Consider the following 21,216-nt stretch of genomic DNA (forward strand, 5'->3'; position numbering starts at 1 on the left):
GTCTTTTATCTATTTTTCTCTTGTTTAATTTTTTTCTTACTGATTATTTGTATGAGTTCTTTGTATATTCTTGGAGAAGGAAATGGCAACCCACTCCAGTATTCTCGCCTGGGAAATCCTATGGACAGAGGAACCTGGCAGACCTTAGTCCATGGGGACGCACAGAGTCAAACATGACTGAGCAACTAACACTTTCTTTCTTTTTGTATATTCTGGATATGAGAATCTTGTCAGCCATATCTAATAGAAATATTTTCTTTAGGTCTGTGGCTTGCCATTTTACTTACAAATGATGTCACATGAATAAAAATCAATTTTAATATAGTCTACTTTATCGTTCTTTCTCTTTATTGTTAGTGCTTTGGATGCTATTTAAGAAATCTTTGCTCACACCAAAATCATTAAAATATTATCTATTATGTCCTAGAAACTTTGTTGTTTTACTCTAAGTTTAGATCTACAATCCATCTGAAATACATCTTTGTGTATGGCTTGAATGAGAAGTCAAGGTCCTCCCTTCCATATGTATGGTTGCCCATGCCATCCTTTCCCCTGCCATTGCCATGGTGCCTTTATCATAAATCTTAAGTGGAAATGTGGGTCTGTCTTTAGACTTTTCCCTTAGTTCATCTGCCTAAACTAGCACTATATACTAGCATATGTAAAAAGTCTTGGAATCTGTCAGTATAAGTCCTTTGGCTGTTCTTCAAGATCTTACATGTTATTTTTGGGCTTTTAAAGGCCATGTTGGTTTTTTGTTTTGTTTTGTTTTGACCATACAGCACAACATGCAGAATCTTAGCTCTCAGACCAGGGATCAAACCCATGCCCCCTGCGACTGGAGAGCAGGATCTTAACCACTGTACTGCCAGGGAAGTCCCACCATATTGTTTCAAAATGTAGGTTTTATTATTATTGATGTACCCTGGAGAAGGGCATGGCAACCCACTCAAGTATTCTCGACTGGAGAATTCCATGAACAGAGGAATCTGGCGAGCTACAGTCTGGGGGATTGCAAAGAGTCAGACAGGACTGAAGGACAGACCAGGAGATGACTTTCTTTGAAAAGATCGTTTGTTACTCACAGTTCCAAGGGGGCGGGCAGGCAAGGCCATGCAGGGCCTCATGAAGAAGCAGGGTTGATTAGGATGCAGAAGGAGCAAGGAGAAAACATGGGCAGAAGACATTGTGGTTTTTCATGGGAAAAAAATGGCTGAGACAAGGTAAGCAAGCTAAGCAGGTTTGGGATTGGCTTGTTTGAATAAGTTTAGCAAACTCTGGAATATATGATCTGTCTTGAGCTATCTGGTTCCTGGCTCTGGGATGATTAAGGCAAAGAATTACTGTCTAGAGTTTAAGAGCCCAGTGAAAGTCACTCAGTCATGTCCAGCTCTTTGTGACCCCATGAACTGTAGCCTGTCAGACTCCTCTGTCCATGGAATTCTCTAGTCCAGAATGCTAGAGTTGGTAGCCATTCCCTTCTCTGGGGCCCAGTGAGAACCTAGCAAAGATGGCAGTTGGGGAAGGGGGAGAAGGCTTTGGGTTGGTTGATTTGCATGTGAAAGGCTCATCCATGGGGATGGTCATTTGCTATCTCTAAGAAATCAGCTTGCCTTGGGAGGGGCAGTCTCTCCTTGAGGATTAGGAAGGCCCCCAAGATATGAAAGCATCATAAAATACAGAAAATAAAAAACATGATTAGTATACATGTAAATTTTAGAGTCAGCATGTTAATTTCTATAAAAAACATCTTCTGGAAATTTTTATTAGCTTTGTATACTGAATCTATAGATCAATTTGAAAAGAATTAATATTTCTACAATATCAAGTTTTCCCATGGATGAAACCAGAATATTTTTACTTTTTTTTTAGCTTTATTTTTTTGAAATTATTTTTCCATGTCCTGCGTTTTTGCTGCTGTGCACAGGCTTTCTCTAGTTGCAGCACTTAGGTGCTCACTGTGGTGCCTTCTCTTGTAGAGCACAGGTTCTAGGGCTCACAGGCTTAGTAGTTGTGGCTCAAGAGCTCTAGAACACAGCCTCAGTAATTGTGGCACATGTTGGCTTAGGTGCCCTGGGGGGTACGGAATCTTCCTGGACTAGGAATCAAATCCATATCCCTTATTTTGGCAGGCAGAGTCTTAAACACTGGACCATCAAGGAAGGCTAATTTTTTAGTCTTCTATGTAGAGATTTGCATATCTTTTGTTCAACTGTTTTCTAGGTGTTTCATATATTTTAATGCTTTCTAAATTGTATCTTTTATTTTCTCATTATGTATTGCTAGGATGTAGAAATACAATTGATTTTTCTTATTTTGAGCTTGTGCTATCACATGAGCTGGTAATTATTCCTGTTTATTTTCTATTTTTTGGAAGAGTTTATATAAGACTGTATGTACATCTGTTCAGTTCAGTTCAGTCGCTCAGTCGTGTCCGACTCTGCGACCCCATGGACTGCAGCATGCCAGGCCTCCCTGTCCATCACCAACTCCCAGAGTTTACCCAAACTTATGTCCACTGAGTTGGTGATGCCATGAGCCATCTCATCCTCTGTCATCCCCTTCTCCTTCTGCCCCCAATCCCTCCCAGCATCAAGGTCTTTTCCAGTGAGTTAGCTCTTCGCATCAGGTGGCCAAAGTATTGGAGTTTCAGCTTTCAGCATCAATCCTTTCAATGAACACCCAGGACTGATCTCCTTTAGGATGGACTGGTTGGATCTCCTTGCAGTCCAAGGGACTCTCAAGAGTCTTCTTCAACACCACAGTTCAAAAGCATCAATTCTTCGACACTCAGCCTTCTTCACAGTCCAACTCTCACATCCATACGTGATTACCGGGAAAAACAGCCTTAACTGGACGGACCTTTGTTGACAAAGTAATGTTTCTGCTTTTTAATATGCTGTCTAGGTTGTTCGTAACTTTCCTTCCAAGGAGTAAGTGTCTTTTAATTTCATGGCTACAATCACACTCTGCAGTGAATTTGGAGCCCAGAAAAATAAAGTCAGCCACTGTTTTCACTGTTTCCCCATCTATTTCCCATGAAGTGATGGGACCGGATGCCATGATCTTCGTTTTCTGAATGTTGAGTTTCAAGCCATCTTTTTCACTCTCCTGTTTCACTTTCATCAAGAAGCTCTTTAATTCTTCTTTGCTTTCTGCCATAAGGGTGGTGTCACCAGCATGTCTGAAGTTATTGATATTTCTCCCGACAATCTTGATTTCAGCTTGTGCTTCCTCCAGCCCAGCATTTTGCATGATGTACTCTTCATATAAGTTAAATAAGCAGGGTGACAATATACAGCCTTGATGTACTCCTTTTCCCATTTGGAACCAGTCTGTTGTTCCATATCCAGTTCTAACTGTTGCTTCTTGACTTGCATACAGATTTCTCAAGAGGTAAGTCAGGTGGTCTGGTATTCCCATCTCTTTCAGAATTTTGCACAGTTTATTGTGAGCCACACAGTCAAAGGCTTTGGCATAGTCACTAAAGCAGAAATAGTTGTTGTTCTGGAACTCTTTTGCTGTTTTGATGATCCAACAGATGTTGGCAGTTTGATCTCTGGTTTGTCTGCCTTTTCTAAAACCAGCTGGAACATCTAGAAGTTCACGTATTGCTGAAGCCTGGCTTGGAGAATTTTGAGCATTACTTTGCTAGCATGTGAGATGAGTGCAGTTGTGTGGTAGTCTGAACATTCTTTGGTATTGCCTTTCTTTGGGATTGGAATGAAAACAGACCTTTTTCAGTCCTGTGGCCACTGCTGAGTTTTCCAAATTTGCTGGCATATTGAGTGCAGCACTTTCACAGCATCATCTTTTAGAATTTGAAATAGCTCAGCTGGAATTCCATCACCTCCACTAGCTTTGTTCGTAGTGATACTTCCTAAGGCCCACTTGACTTCACATTTCAGGATGTTTGGCTCTAGGTGACTGATCACACCATCATGACTATCCGGGTCATGAAGATCTTTTTTGTACAGTTCTGTGTATTCTTGCCACCTCTTCTTAATATCTTCTGCTTGTGTATGCTTGCATGCTAAGTCACTTCAGTTGTATCTGACTCTGTGTGACCCTATGGACTGTAGCCCGCTAGGCTCCTCTGTCCATGAGATTCTCCAGGCGAGAATACTAGCGTGGGTTGCCATACCCTCCTCCAGGAGATCTTCCTGATCCAGGGATCAAACCCGAGGCGTTTCTTGCATCTTCTGCATCACAGGCAGATTCGTTACTGTTAAGCCACCACGGAAGCCCTTCTAATGTTAGTATAGAGGAATCATCTTTCTTTAGTGTTTTCACCTTTATCTTCTTTCATCCTTTAACTTTCGATTCCCTGTAACCTCAGATTACAAGTATAGGTATTTTAAGTAGCGTATAGTTGCCTTTTAAAAATATGATCTAAGAATTTTGTCTTTAAATTTGGAGTATTTAAATAATTTACATTAAAATTTTATCTATTTATTTTTGGCTCTGCTGGGTCTTTGTTGCTGTGCAGGCTTTTCTTTAATTGTGGCAGGCGGGACCACTCTTTAGTTGTCCGACTTCTCAGTTCAGCGGTTTCTCTTGTTGAGGTTCTAGGGCTCTAGGGCGCAGGTTCAGTAGTTGTGGCACATGGGCTTTGTTGCTTCACACCATGTGGGATCTTCCCAGACCCAGGATTGAACCCATGTCTCCTGCCTTGGCAGGCAGACTGTCTACCACTGAGCCACTAGGGAAGCCCAATAATTCACATTTAATAGAGGTACCAATACATTTAATTTTGATTTACCATCTTAACGCTTTTATTTTCCCGTTTGTTCTTTAATATTTTTCCTCTTTACTGCTCATCACTTTGTTAGTAACATATTCTTTAATGATTCTGTGAGTACTATCCTAAAGAAGATAATATGTATCCTTGAACTACTAGAATAAACCTTAAATTAATACTTTTACAATATCTCAGCTAACCTTGGCACAGTTATTTTTGGGGGGTTAGGGGGACCGAGCTGTGACACAAAAGGGATCTAACCTTTGCCCCCTAGAGTGAAAGTACAGAGTCTTAACCACTAGACCATCAGGGAAGTCCCAATCCTAGCACAGTTTAATTCCATTATCTGCTGTCTGCCTTTTGTGCTATTGTTGTCATGTGTTTTAATTCTACATGTACTTTAAACCACACAAAATATTAAGTTATTGTTCCAAACAATCAGTAGTGATTTACATTTACTTGCCCGTATCCTTATCTATGCTGATGGTTTTCATTACTTCCTGTTTCATCATGCTCTTACCTGGGATCATTCTTGTTCTTCTTGAAGAAACTTGCTTTAACGTTTCTTCCAGAAAAGGTCTGCTGGCAATAAATTCTCACCGTTTTTGGTTTTCTGTAGTGTCTTTAATTTTGCCTTCATCTTCATTTCAGTTCCAAAGTGGACGTGTCTATTTGTCAAAGTGCAACTTGTATATTCTGTATCATAGCTGCAAGGGAGACTGGGAGAGTGAAAGCAACAAGAGCAGTCTTAGGTTAGGCTCTCAGGAAACAGATTCTGAGAAGGTGATTCGTGTGCAGGTTCATTGGGCAATAATCTCAGGCGCAACATCTGTAAGTTAGGGAAGGAGGCAGAGTTGAGTCAGATGGAAAAGTTGAACTGCAAAGCAGTTGCAACAGAGGGCTCAGTTGATCTCTAGATCTGGAGCCCTAGAGCTGGAATATCCCTTTAGACTTGCCCCCAAATGAGGTAAGAGGCCAGGAGTTGTACTCTCATACTGGCTAGTCATTGAACGTGTTGCGCTTAGTCGCTTAGTCGTGTCCGACTCTTTGTGACCCTATGGACTGTACCCACCAGGTTCTTCTGTCCGTAGGATTCTCCAGGCAAGAAGACTGGAGTGGGTAGCCATTTCCTTCTCCATGGGATCTTCCCCATCCAGAGATCAAACCTGGGTCTCCTGCATTGCAGGCAGATTCTTTACCATCTGAGCCGCCAGGGCAGTGCAGTGAAGTCATTGAATGTGGACTGCCAAAAGAGTAGGGGCACAGTCTTGGGCAAGATCTCTCTCTTTTGCCCAGAGAAGTTTCTTGAGAAAGAGGCAGCTGTGAGCCACTGGCAGCCAATACTTCTAACAGCTGAGGAAAAGAGCATTTCAGTCCTAAAGGGGAAATTTTGTGTGACACACCACAGATCCACTACAGTCTATACCTTGCACCACTTGCATTTGCTTCTTTTGTATAGTCAGTTTGCTTCATCTGGAACAGCTCCAGGGTTCTGAGTTATCTTCTTTCTTGGGGAAACCTTTGAGAGAAATGTTAGTGGGACGAAATACACCCCTCACTGCTTCAGCTATCTCAAGCCATAATCTCTAGTCTAGCCACATTCTAGTCTCAAATTCCAGCTTTCTGTCATCTTCAGTCTAGATAGCTTATCTGATGGGTGGCCCAGAGCCTCATTACTGGGTGGTTTGAGCCCACAGTTACTATACTTTTCTTAGACTTTGGCAGCATCCCTGTCCATTTACCATAAATACTGGGTAAGGCATACCAAAAGATTTCTCGTCAATCACTTGGGTGCAAAATACATCCCTCCCCACCTCCATTGAGTAACAGTAACCCCATTGCCTTCTGATGATCACAAACATTTAATTACTCCTGACAGTATGGTTATTCCTTTCCTTTCTTGCTAGTTTCTTGGCACGAGGAGCCCAAGATGATGGACAGTAGTGTAGGGAACTCTTACCAAGTCCCCTGGTGGAAGCAATTCCCTCTGGAAACCAGATCTCTGGGACTGAAAACTGAGGGGATGTGGGGCTTCCCTGGTGGCTCAGTGGTAAAGAATCTGGTTGCCAATGCAAGAAGCAAGGATTCACTCCTTGGTCTGGAAAGATCCCACAGGCCACAGAGCAACTAAGCCCATGAGTGACAGCTACTGAGCCTGTGCTGTAGAGCCTGGGAACTACAACTACTGAAGACTGCAAGCTCTAGAGCTCGTCCTCTGCAATAAGAGGCCACTGCAATGAGCAGCCTGCACACCAGAACTAGGGAGTAGTTCTTGCTCTCTGCAGCTAGAAAAAAGCCCATGCAGCAACAAAGAGCCAGGACAGCTAAAAATAAATGAAAATTTAAAAAAAAAATTGAGGGGGTGGGAAACTTACATTCCTTAAATGGGCCAATGAGAGTGATGGTAGGTGAGACCACTGCTACTTACATCTCTTGGTTTCCAAACTCCTGTAGTCTGTCTGCTGTGGACACAGTACTATATAATGAACATTGATTTAGGGTATATACTGCATCCTGGAAGACAATTACACATTCCTGTCTGGTATCATCTCTCAGCTAGTACCTCAGCTATATCTTCAAAATGCTATTCTATCATTTTAGGGGTCCAGAAACTTCTGAGTGCTGTAGTATGTGTTATATGAGATTAGTGGGTCCCACTGTCACATACTGATTTCCATACCTCCCTTGCTATAAGTTAGGTTTCTTGGTCAGAGGTGAAGAGGGGATGTTATGCAGAATTGCCTACTGGCAGGTCACTCTTAAGTCATCAGATAGGGTGCTTCTGAAGGCACTGCAGGCAGAAAAGCAAGACTGTAATCTGGAACAAATGTTAATTCCTGTCAAGATGAAGCAATGCACCTTCCAGAGGGGTCCAATGGTCAGCTTGGGTCCAAGTGGCTGATTGGTCTCCTTGAGGAATGGTGCTGTCTCAGGGACCCAGCATAGGCCTCTGCTGCTGGTTGATAGGGCAGTGCATAGCAGTAAGCTATGGTGGATGCGAGCTCATGCTTTTAGGCTCATTCATAGCCACCAATAAACTGTGGAAAATTCTGAAAGAGATGGGGATACCAGACCACCTAACCTGCCTCTTGAGAAATCTGTATGCAGGCCAGGAAGCAACAGTTAGAACTGGACACGGAACTACAGACTGGTTCCAAACAGGAAAAGGAGTACGTCAAGGCTGTATATTGTCACCCTGCTTATTTAACTTCTATGCAGAGTACATCATGAGAAATGCTGGGCTGGAAGAAGCACAAGCTGGAATCAAGATTGCCGGGAGAAATATCAATAACCTCAGATATGCAGATGACACCACCCTTAGGGCAGAAAGTGAAGAGGAACTAAAAAGCCTCTTGATGAAAGTAAAAGAGGAGAGTGAAAAAGTTGGCTTAAAGTTCAACATTCAGAAAACGAAGATCATGGCATCCGGTCCCATCACTCCATGGGAAATAGATGGGGAAACAGTGGAAACAGTGTCAGACTTTTTTTTTTTTTTTTGGCTCCAAAATCACTGCAGATGGTGATTGCAGCCATGAAATTAAAAGACGCTTACTCCTTGGAAGGAAAGTTATGACCAACCTAGATAGCTTATTCAAAAGCAGAGACATTACTTTGCTGACTAAGGTCCGTCTAGTCAAGGCTCTGGTTTTTCCAGTGGTCATGTATGGATGTGAGAGTTGGACTGTGAAGAAGGCTGAGTGTCGAAGAATTGATGCTTTTGAACTGTGGTGTTGAAGAAGACTCTTGAGAGTCCCTTGGACTGCAAGGAGATCCAACCAGTCCATTCTAAAGAAGATCAACCCGGGGATTTCTTTGGAAGGAATGATGCTAAAGCTGAAACTCCAGTACTTTGGCCACCTCATGGGAAGAGTTGACTCATTGGAGAAGACTTTGATGCTGGGAGGGATTGGGGGCAGGAGGAGAAGGGGACGACAGAGGATGAGATGGCTGGATGGCATCACTGACTCGATGGACGCGACTCTGAGTGAACTCTGGGAGTTGGTGATGGACAGGGAGGCCTGGCGTGCTGCGATTCAAGGGGTCACAAAAAGTTGAACACGACTGGGCGACTGAACTGAACTGAACTGATAGCTACCAATCCTTCCACAATGACTATTCCAACCCTGAGCTGATTGTGCCAGCATGGGAATGGGTGAAAACAGAGGTTCGCTGACATCCACTGATTTAAGTGTTCTGTCTGATGGCTCTTCTGGGAGTAGATACTGAAATGTGGTACAAAGACATTCGCATTCTTTGCCCCCTTCCTTAGGTTCATCAGTACCAGGAGTTAGCAAACTAAAGCTCACAGACCAAAGCCACCTACTGCCTGTTTTGTAAATAAAGGTTTATGAGGGGATTTACCTGGTGGTCCAGTGGCTAAGACTCTGCACCCCCAATGCAGGTGGCCCAGGTTTGATTCCTGGTCAGGGAACTAGATTCCACATGCCACAACTAAGAATTTGCATGCTCAATTAAAAAAAAAAATCCTGCGTGCTAAATTCCTGCATGCCGAAACCAAGACCTGGTGCAACCAAATAAATAAATACATTTTTTTAAAAGGCATATGGGAACAAAACCATGCTCATGTATTTACATAGCGTCCCTATGGCTGCTTTTGTATAACAGCAGAGTGAATAGTGGCCAACAGTAACCATATGGCCAGTAAGTCTAAAATACTTTCTTTAACCATTTACAGAAAAAGTTTCCAGGCTGTTGATCTACATACCCGCATATATCTCCTGTTCACAATCTTCCAAGCAGGTCCTTGATCTAATGTGCCACTGCCTTTAAATCTGTATGCATTTTCATCTTGGGCCATTTGTCTTTCCACACAAAGTAGAGGACCAGATATACCACCCAAAAGTCTGACCCTTGGGAGGGTTTCCCTTCAGTCCTCTTTGAGGATCACTCCTGAGTGAAAGTGTACAGTATCAGCAGCCCATTTTTGGTTTGCACTGGGGTATTCAGACAGTTCACCCCAGAGTCAGTCCTGGACTTCAGTCTCACCACCCTGCAAACAAACTCAGGAGGAGGCATGAGCGCAGCACTGGATAATGACATGGTGTTTCAGACCACTTGCATGTGCAGATTACTTTGTCTTTGGCCCCTCCATGCTATGCTATACTTCAATTTTTAAAAACATTTATTTATTTTTGGTTGTTTTGGGTCTTACGTGCGGCTCGCGTGATCTTTGTTGCAGCCCGCAGGCTTCTCTCTAAGCTGTGTCGTGCGGGCTGAGTAGTTGCAGAGCACGAGCTTGGTCTCCCCTTGGCATGTGGAATCTCAGTTTCCTGACCAGGGATCAAACCTGTGTCCCTTGCTTTGGAAGGTGGATTCTTAACCACTGGACCACCAGGGAAGTCCCAATACTTCAGTTTTGTAAAGGATTGCTGCTGGGCTCACTCAACCTTGCAACTTAGTAAGTCTTCTAGAAACCAAGCTCACGGTAGGCCACTTGGTCATGTGATGTCACACAGTCACATGTTGCATCTCTATGGTGATACAGGAACATGCCAGGAACTGTTTATTCAGTGGCATACAGTTGTCTTGGGTTTGCCATATTATATCCCTTATAGATCTTTTTTTCACTATAGAAATCTCTACTTTCACAATCTTCTTTATTATGTGGCTCACATGGCAGAGTTGCTTGTAATGTCACGTAAACCAGTTACTTGCAGAGCCCTTTCTTGTTCTGGGCCCCACTCAAATTTGTCAGTCCTCCATGTGATAAAATAAACAGGTCAGGGCAGGTTTCCCCAGGATGAGACATACTATCTCCAGAACCCAAAGGAGCTACCAAGTTTTGTGCTGCCTTCTCAACAGATCACTAGACGTTTTATTGATGTGATGGGCCCCCAGAATCTTCCTAGGATTTATCTCCCATTCTCTGGAGAGTGTGTCTTTTACCAACGCACCAACATACTTGCCACTTCATCCAATAAATATGAAGTTATTGACGTGATGGACCAAGGTGGTGCACTTCAGGATGTTCAGATAATCTTAATCTTTTTTTTGCAACTAACCAGGTCTTAGTTGAAATAATACAGGTCTTTTGTTGCAGCATTCAAACTCTTAGTTGCAGTATGTGTAATCTAACTCCCTGACCAGAGATTGAACCGCCTCTGCCCCCCAACTCCTCCAACCCCCCAACCCCCACATTGGAGCTCAGAGTCTTAGTCACTGAACCACCAGGGAAGTCCCCAGATAGTCCTAATCTAATTGGCCTATATTATGATGGTGTGCGGACTTTAAAATATATCCACAGATTTGTTAATATTTTTGCTTTAGAAGGTGAGCTTAATTTTTCTCCCCTTGAGGATCACTTGTTCTCAGCGAAGTTAGTGGCATGTGCAGACTTTAAAATATGTCCTCAGATTCATTCATATTTTTGCTTCAAGAGGTGGAGCTTAATTGTTCTCCCCTTGTGGATCACTTGTTCTCAGGGAAGTTAGTGGCCATCTTGTGAGCAGACACATAAACAACCAATCGAGAGGCACATGTGATAAGGAACCAAGGCTTCCTGTCAACAGCCATGAATGAGTCATCTTGAAAGTGAATCTTCCAACCCTTATTAAGACTTCAAGTGATTGCAGGGTCTGTGGCTATCCTGACTGAAACCATGCGAGAGATACTGAACCAGAACAACCCAGCTAAATTACTCCTGCTCCCTGACCCACAGAAACTGTGAGATAATAAATATTATTGTCTGCTACAGGGTTTTTGTGACATAGTGCCATGGGATAGCTGCAGAAACCTTCTCAGCATTCATGTATGTGCAGCCCTGAAGTGTGAGGTATCTTGGTCAATGGGGAATAAAAGCCAGTGGATACAAGCTTCTCTCTTTCTTTACCTGGTAAATGGTTCTGAAGCACATTTCATATGGCTTCTCAGCTGGTCCCACAGAATCAAGCATTAGTTACCTATGAAAGTAAAAGTGAAAATGTTTGTTGTGTCTGACTCTTTGTTATCCCATGGACTGTCACCTGCCAGGCTCCTCTGTCCATGGGATTTTCCAGGCAAGTATACTGGAATGGGTAGCCATTCCCTTTTCAAGGGAATAATGGTGACCAATTTGTTAATGCATCCGTGTACTAGCTGTCCCTCTTTCTCTGTTTCACTTACTCTTCTTTTAAAAAATTATTGTTTTCCCTGGAAAAGGAAATGGCAACCCACTGCAGTATTCTTACCTGGGAAATCCCATGGAGGAGCCTGGCAGGATACGTCCATCACAAAGAGTTGGACATGACTTAGCAACTAAACAACAACAGCAATGGCAGTTCTAGCCAGTATGTGAGAACAAAAAGTTATATTAACGCATATATATGGAATTTAGAAAGATGGTAATGATGACCTATGTGTGAGACAGCAAAAGAGACACAGATGTAATAAAGAACAGACTTTTGGACTCTGTGGGAGAAGGCGAGGGTGGGATGATTTGAGAGAAAAGCATTGAAACATGTATATTGAGACAGACAGTGCACTAAGTCATGTCCAACTCTTGTGACCCCATGGACTGTAGCCTGCCACGCTCCTCTGTCTATGAGATTCTTCAGGCAAGAATACTGGAATAGGTTGCCATTTCCTTCTCCAGGGGATCTTCCTGACCCAGGAATCAAACCCAGGTCTCCATCATTGCAGGCCGACTCTTTACCGACTGGGGTGGGGGGTGGGTGTAAGAATAAGAAAGCAAATAGAACAGGGTGGACAAAGAGTGGAATGATTAAGATTGATGGGGGCTCTAACTGGATCCATTTTGCCATGGCTCCCTGGCCCTCGCAGGAACTCAACAATCACCTGAGATTTTAGGAATGCATCACACAGAATTGATTAGTGAAAGGATATACCACATAGAACTGATTTGTTAAATATCACCCCTCCCTTACCCTCTGCCTCCAACATACTCCCTAGAGTACTACAGGCAGGGAAGACCTAAACTATTGGGAGGAATCCCTAACACTTTTCCAGAGTAGAATTCGGCTAAGTCCAAAAAGGGTCTTTCTTTTAAGGGTTTTGGGAAACTAGACACTGCAATTTTATTAGTATCGGCGACGTTTGTTTGGAGCAAATTCAGCTCCAGGAGCTGCACAGTTGAGCGCAGGAGGGGTTCCACTAAATGCCCCAATTTTTTCCATTGTAGCAGCTTGGCCAAAGCATTCAGGTGTTGGTGGGGTCAGTCCTAAGGTTCCACCTGGCATCATAGTGGCTGGTCCTGGAGGAGCTGGGGTACCAGCTGGCGCAGGAGCAGGGGGCATGGTGCCTCTGTTGCTTATGCCCATAGCACCTCCCATAGCCATCTGACCCATCTGTATCTCTTGCTCTCTCGCATCAGGGAAGGTTCCCTTGAATCCTTCCTGCTGTGGTCGCATCGTTTCTTCTTGTTGCCGCCGCATCTCTTCCTCACGGCGCCTGCGCTCCTCCTCCTGCCTGAGCTCCAGCTGCTTTCGTTTTTGCACTTGATTGTGCAGCTCTTCCATCCTCCGAAGTTCTTCTTGACGCCTCATCCAATCCTGCCTTATTAGCATGACCTGGTGCTCATGGCGAGCAGCCTCCATCTCCATCTCAAGCTTCTCACGAGCTTCCTTGATGTCTCGGTCCACTTGGTCCTGCTGCTGCTTTTCCATCTCAATAAGTGCCTTCCAGCACCTGGCCTACTCATACTCAAAGGAGCCAGGCTGTGCGAATCTGGGTGGCTGTTCTCGCTGTTTGTGAAATTGCTGATTCTTTATAACCAGCTTCTCTGGGAGTCCCTCTTCATCATCTAACTGGTCCATGGGCTCCACAGTCACAGGTCGAGGAAATGTGGTTAGCAGGAAGGAGCCTTCACTGCATCTGTCCAGAGCTTTCCAAGCAGCTGTCTTCCCTGAGAATTCAACAGTGCCTTTTCCTGAGGGCCTGCCTCGCTCATCCACAATGACTACAGCCCTCTCCACCTGGCCGAACACAGAAAAGGCCTCCTCCAGCAGTTCACTGGACACATACTGAGGAAGGTTTCAGACTGTAAGGGATGCACTGTGGCAGGCAAAGCGCACACGCAGCTGCTTTCCACGGAGTGGCATGTTGTCCAGTTCTACTTTGGCAATCTCCGCTAGGGTTCGTGTTTCCAAGCGGATAAAGCCAAAGCCCTTGTCCTTATGAATGAAGACTTCACCTGCCTTCCCATATCATATGTGAAATAGATTGCCAGTCCAGCTTCAATGCATGAGACAGGGCGCTCAGGGCCAGTGCACTGGGATGACCCTGAGGGATGGGATGGGGAGGGAGGTGGGAGGGAGGGTCAGGATGGGGAACACATGTACACCCATGGCTGATTCATGTCAATGTATGGCAAAAACCACCGCAATATTGTAAAGTAATTAGCTTTCAATTAAAATTAAAAAAAATTTTTTAAATCCTCTTGTTTATGGATAAGATTGTCTATTTATAAAACCAAAATAAACTACAGGTAAATATTTAAACTTAAAAGTATTTATTTTTGGCTGTGCTGGATCTTTGTTGCTGCATGAAGGCTCTCTCTGGTTACAGTGAGCAGGGGCTACCCTGTGTTGCAGAGTAGCTTCTCATTGTGGTGGCTTCTCTTCTTCCAGAGCTTGGGTTCTAGAGAGTGGGGGCTTCAGTAGTCATGACTCACAGGCTTAGTTGTCTGGGGGCATATGGAATTTTCTCGAGCCAGGGATCAAACCTATGTCCCCTGAACTGGCAGGCAGATTCTTAACCACTGGACAACCAAGGAAGTCCATCAGTTTCACTTACTCTTATTCCTCACTCTCTTCCCCTGGGATTGCCCTCCCCAAAAGCTTTTTGCACAGACTCCTTTGTCTGTTTTCAGGGGAACCCACAAGATAAAGTAAAAAAGGCACTTGACACAATTCAAACTTGATTTTATATACAACTGCCCAGTATTTATTAAGTACTGCTTATTTAACTTCTATGTAGAGTACATCATGAGAAACGCTGGGCTGGAAGAAGCACAAGATGGAATCAAGATGGCCAGGAGAAGCATCAATAACCTCAGATATGCAGATGACACCACCCTTATGGCAGAAAGTGAAGAGGAACTAAAAAGCCTCTTGATGAAAGTGAAAGAGGAGAGTGAAAAAGTTGGCTTAAAGCTCAACATTAAGAAAACTAAGATCATGGCATCTGGTCCCATCACTTCCTGGAAAATAGATGGGGAAACAGTGGAAACAGTGTCAGACTTTATTTTGGGGGGCTCCAAAATCACCGCAGATGGTGATTGCAGCCATGAAATTAGAAGACGCTTACTCTTTGGAAGGAAAGTTATGAGCAACCTAGATAGCATATTAAAAAGCAGAGACATTGTTTTGTCAACAAAGGTCCGTCTAGTCAAGGCTCTGGTTTTTCCAGTGGTCATGTATGGATGTGAGAGTTGGACTGTGAAGAAAGCTGAGTGCCAAAGAATTGACGCTTTTGAACTGTGGTGTTGAAGAAGACTTCTGAGAGTCCCTTGGACTGCAAGGAGATTCAACCGGTCCATTCTAAAGGAGATTAGTCCTGGGTGTTCTTTGGAAGAAATGATGCTAAAGCTGAAACTCCAGAACTTTGGCCACCTCATGCGAAGAGTTGACTCATTGGAAAAGACTCTGATGCTGGGAGGGATTGGGGGCAGGAGGAGAAGGGGGTGACAGAGGATGAGATGGCTGGCTGGCATCACCGACTCGATGGATGTGAGTCCGAGTGAACTCCGGGAGTTGGTGATGGACTGGGAGGCCTGGCATGCTGCAATTCATGGGGTTGCAAAGAGTCGGACATGACTGAGCGACTGAACTGAACTGAACTGAACCCAGTATTTAGCATCTTATCTTATTAGTGTAGAAATATTTAAATTAGAAACAGTGTTACTATCTCTATTATGGTTTAACATCATTTTGGCTGTATTAGTCAACACAAATTATACAAGGGCAAGCATATTAGATAAGAAATATAATATTGAAAAGAAAGAGATAAAATGATCTCTATTTAGCAGCGTGGCCAGTGGTCCCATCCATCTGTCTCTTGTTTCAACAGCGTTTGGAAGGAACAGACCTAGGGCCCCATACTGTGACCACCCTGCAACCTCCTCTCCAGCAACAAGTCCTAGACCACCTTCTTGGCCATTCCCTGCCTCTGGAACCAACCAACCCTGAGGTTAGCCCCTTATTGCCCACCAACCAGGAGCTCCAAGATTCATCAGGATTATTCTACTGAGATGGAGGCCATTTCAATGGCCTGGTCAGCCTGCATCTGCTGGCCTCCTATACCCACTTCTTTCTGGGCTTCTATTCTGACCACAAGGATGTGGCTCTAGAAGGTAGAAGATCCTTCTTCCGAGTGTTGACCAGAAGAAGCACCAGAGTACCTCATGCCTCTTGAAGAGGGAAAATCAGCACAATGACTACACCCCCTTCAGGACCTGCAAAAGCTGTCTCAAGATGAAAGGTGTAAAACCCTGGACACCATGGAAGACTCTATGGCCCTGGAGAAGAACTTGAGCTAGGCTTGTGGGGATTTGCCTGCCTTGGGCTTGGTCCATACATTCCCCCACCCTATCTCTGTGACCTCCTAGAGAACCATTTCCTGGATGAACAAGTGAAGCTCATCATCAAGAAGTTGGACCACTACTTGACTAATTTCTGCAGGCTGTCCAGCCCTAGTCTGGGCTGGGAGAGTATCTCTTGAAAAATCTTAACTTCCAGAAGGACCAGGAGTCACCAGAGCCCAGCAGCCTTTGAGGAGTCTCTCTGCTCCCCACCTGACATCAGAGCTTCAGCCTGATCCTGTATCTATAGCCACTAGGCAGCTCTTTAACCACCCTGGAATCTTCTCTTAAGCCTTAGACCAAATGGAAACATTAATGTTTCGCAGCAACAAACAAACAAAAGCCCTATCTCTCTTTGTAGACAATTGTTTAGTTGGGACACCCAAAGGATTGAAGGAAAAACTATCACAAACAATAACATGTAGAAATCAGTAGCCTTCATGTATATGCTAAGCAATCAGAAGATATAATGAAAGAGAAGATACATTTAAAATAGCAAAAGTAAAATAAAGTATCTACTGTAGATCTAAAAGACATGTGCCAAACCTCTATGAGTAAAATCGATGAAAGACACAAAAGGGGACTGGAACAAATAGATCCATCTCGCTTTTGGATTGGAAGATTCAGTTTGTAAAGTTGTCAATTCTCTGTCAAGTAAGTGATGTACTTACTAGTCATGATCTCAGTGGAAATTATCATTGGGTTTTGATTGTTTATTTTGTAGGGTTGAACAAATTTATTATGCAAAGATAATTCTTCCAAAAGGAAAGAATAAACAAGCAAAAATTGCTAGTAAAATTCCTTAAGAGAAAAGCTGAGTCGAGCCCTCGAAGACATTAAAATGTTATAACTAAATGTTATAATTAAAACACATAGAAGTGACACATGAACAGACAGACAACTAGCACTGAATAGAAATCCAGAAATAGACCTAGGTGCAAAAGGAAATTTGGCATACAAGAAAAGGTTGTATTCCAAATCAGTGGGGAAAAAACTTTTAACAAATGGTATTGAGACCATTTGGAAAAAAGTAACATGAGATTCATTCTTTTGATAAGCTGGAATAAATGGTAAATGAATAACAGATCTAAGTATGGAAAATGAAAACACAAATACTAGAAGAAAATCTGAGAGCATTTCTTTGTTGCCTGGGAGTGGGGTAAACATTCATAATTTCACAAATCAGAAGAAGTAGAAGAAAAAAACTGATAACTTTCACTGAAAAGACATAAACATGCTTTGTGGGAGATAAATTAGAGAAATAAAGAGACACACAGAGAGAGAACCATACATTTTCAAAAGACATTGACAAATGGGGAAAAGGTATTATAGCTTGCATCACAGAAGGTTAATACTTCTAATATATGAAGTGTTCCTGATTTTTAAAATAAGAAAAATATACAAACATAGTAGAAAAAAATGCAAATGGCAAAGATGCTCAGACTATTTCATAAGATTGAAGGAAATGCTTGTTAATAAGGGAAGTGCTTGTTAAAATTACCCTGAGATAATATTTCTCCCCTATCAGATTGGCAAAATCCAGAAGTTGACAGCATACTCTGATGGTGAGATATAGAAAGTGAGGCTCCCCCGTTACTCACGAAAAGCAAAGTGATATAATCTTAATGGGTATCAACTTGGCAATATCTAACAAAATTAAATATGCATTTGCTCTTAGATTTAGCAATCCTAGGAATCTATCAGGACTTTCCTGGTGGCTCAGATGGTAAAGCGTCTGTCTACAATGTGGGTATCACAGAGTGCATGCTTGCTAAGTTGCTTCAGTTGTATCTAGCTCTTTGCGATCCTATGGACTATAGCTAGACAGGCTTCTCTGTCCGTGGGATTCTCAGGCAAGAATACTGGAATCAGTTGCTATGCCCTCCTCCAGGGGATCTTTCTGATAGAGGGATCGAACCTGTGTCTTTTGTGTCTCCTGCAACTGGGTTCTTTACCACTAGTGCCACCTGGAGAGTCACAGGTAAAACTATGAAATGACATACAAACATGAAGTTTATTGCAGCACTATCTGTAAACAATGAAAATATCTATTAATAATGACTGGTTGAATATTGCCTCTATGAAAATGGAGTACTATACAGTTATAAAAAGCAGTGAGAACAATCTCCACTGCTATGATCTAAATTGTGTTCCTTCCCTCAAAATTCCTATGTTGAAGCCCTACTCCCAGTGAGATGGAGCGTTTTGGTAATTAGGTTTAAATGAGGTCATGAGGGTGTGGCCCTTATTATGGGATTAGTGCCTTTTGAGAAGAGGTACTAAAGGGCTTACTCTGCTTGCCATGTGAGGACGCAGTGATCAGGTAGCCTTCTGTTAGCCAGGAAGAAAGCTCTTACCAGAAACTCATCATGCTAGTGTCTTGACCTTGAACTCCCAGCCTTTACAACTGTGAGAAACTTAATTTCTGTTGTATAAACTGCCCAGTCTATAGTATTTTAAAAATATTTATTTATTTGGCTGCATTGGGTCTTAGCTGCAGCACACAGGATCTTCGATCTTCTTTGCAGCATGCAGAATCTTTAGTTGCCATAAGTGAACTCTTAGTTGTGGCATGTGGGATCTAGTTCCCTGACCAGGGATCAAACTCAGGCCCCCTGCAGTGGGAGCATAGAGTCTTAGCTAACGGACTACCAGGGAGGTGCCTTTGTTGTGGCAGTCCAAGCTGCTTAAGATACCTATCTACCTCTATGCAGTGATCCCAGGATATATTGTTCAATGAGAAAAAAAAGAAGGTACAGATTGGTGCACAGAATGCTGTCCTTTGGGTTAGAAAAATATGGAGATATGAATATGCAAATGTCTTTGGTGATATTTTTGTAAAGAAAAAGTGAAAGCATAAATTTTTACTACAGAGCAATCTTTTCCAGTCTTTTTATTCCAAAGTAGCTCTTACAATTATTTTTAGATCCCAGGGGACCTTGCCTAAAAATTATACCTACAGCTCATGGTACATTAGCTTGCTTGTAAAATGTACATATAGTGGCCCAATAATAGTCGACAGTGCTCTTTTGAGTAGAGAATGCTATTTTCCCCCGCCCTGGGAGTGTGCATTTTGCTTAACTTATTAGCACAATCTTTTTTTGTGGTTTCTCCAGTCACAAAGAATATTAACTCCAGTGCAAATCACTAGTGTAGGTAAGAGAAGTTTTAGCTGCCATTAAAAAATAAGTTTCCTACATGAGTATTTAACATTATCCAAACAGATCTTCCCAGATGGCACTAGATGGCACTTCCCGCCTGCCAATGCATGAGACATAAGAAACTCGAGATCGATCATGCATTGGGAAAATTCCCTGGGGAGGGAATAGCAACCCACTCCAGTATTCTTGCCTGGAGAATCCCATGAACAGAGGAGCTTGGCGGGCTACCATTCATTGGGTCACAAAGAGTTAGACATGACTGTAGTGACTTAGCACACAACACAAAAAGATCTGAAGTTTTACTACAAATTTCTACTATACTAGATGTTAATGAGGCGTAATATGTGTATGTGTGGTTTTTTCCCCACTGAAAAGTAATAATTACTTTATAGCCAAACATTCTCTTTTAAAAAGTATTGACTTACTTATATATCTATTTCTCTGGCTGCGATGGGTTTTGGTTGCAGCACTCGGGATCTTCACTGAGGCCTGTGGAATCTCTTAGTTGTGGCATGCAGGCTCTTCATTGCGGCATGCGGGATCTAGTTCTCTGACCAGGGATAAAACCCAGGCCTTGGGATCTTGGAGTCTTAGCCACTGGACCACCAGGGAAAGTCCCAAACATTCTCGAAAAAAAAAAAAAAAAGGTAAGCTTAGCTAACCTCTTTTGAAATTAACTGGTTTCTTTCCTTTGCACAAAATTTTAAAGTTTTATTGAGATATGATTCACATACCATGCACTACACCCATTGCAAGTGTATAGTTCAGTGATTGTCAGTATATTGACAAGTGTACGCAACTATCATCACAGTCAATTTTAGAAAGTTTTCATCATCTCAGGAAGAAATCCAATACTCTTTAGCTATAACCACCCCCGCCATACACCCCAGCCCAAGGTAACTACTAATCTCTCTCTCTCTTTTTTAATTTTATTTATTAATTTTTTATTTTTGGCTGTGCTGGGTCTTCATTGCTGTGTGGGCTTTTCCCTGGTTGCAGAGAGTGGGGGCTACTCTTTATTGCAGTGGGCAGGCTCCTCATTGAGATGACTCTTGTTGCAAAGCACAGGCTCTAGGGCACGAGGGCTTCAGTATTTGCAACTTCTGGGCTCTAGAGCACAGGCTCAATAGCTGTGGCAAATGGGGTTAGTTGCTCTTTTGCATATGAGATCTTCTTGGATCAGGGATCAAACCGGTGTCTCTTGCATGGGCAGGTGGATTCTTTACCACTGAACCACCAGGGAAGACCTATTTGAAGGTTCTAGTGGCCATGTACAGTAATGAGCCCCTTTACTTGTCGAATAGCTGTTGTTTGCAGGTCAATCAGTCAGTCACTTCAGTTGCTTAGTCATGTCTGACTCTTTGGGACCCCATGGACTGCAGCACGTCAGGCATCCCTGTCCATCACCAACTCCCGGAGTTTACCTAAACTCATGTCCATCGAGTCTGTGATGACATCCAACTATCTCATCCTCTGTCGTCCCCTTCTCCTCCTACCTTCAATCTTTCCCAGCTTCAGGGTCTTTTCTAATGAGTCAGTTCTTTGCATCAGGTAGCTAAAGGAATGGAGTTTCAGTTTCAGCCTCAGTCCTTCCAATGAATATTCAGGACTGATTTCCTTTAGGATGAATCTCTTTGCTGTCCAAAGGACTCTTAAGAGTCTTCTCCAACACCACAGTTCAAAAGCATCAATTCTTCAGTGTTCAGCGTTCTTTATAGTCCAACTCTTACATCCATACATGACTACTGGAAAAGCCATAGCTTTGACTAGATGGACCT

At 43.0% G+C, this 21,216-nt stretch overlaps 1 pseudogene; it reads right to left on the reverse strand.

Annotated features, from left to right (window-relative positions):
- On the reverse strand, positions 12,543-13,902 carry LOC102172633 (annotated as a pseudogene).

Source organism: Capra hircus, chromosome 11, assembly GCF_001704415.2.
Source record: "Capra hircus breed San Clemente chromosome 11, ASM170441v1, whole genome shotgun sequence".
Lineage (NCBI taxonomy): Eukaryota > Metazoa > Chordata > Mammalia > Artiodactyla > Bovidae > Capra > Capra hircus.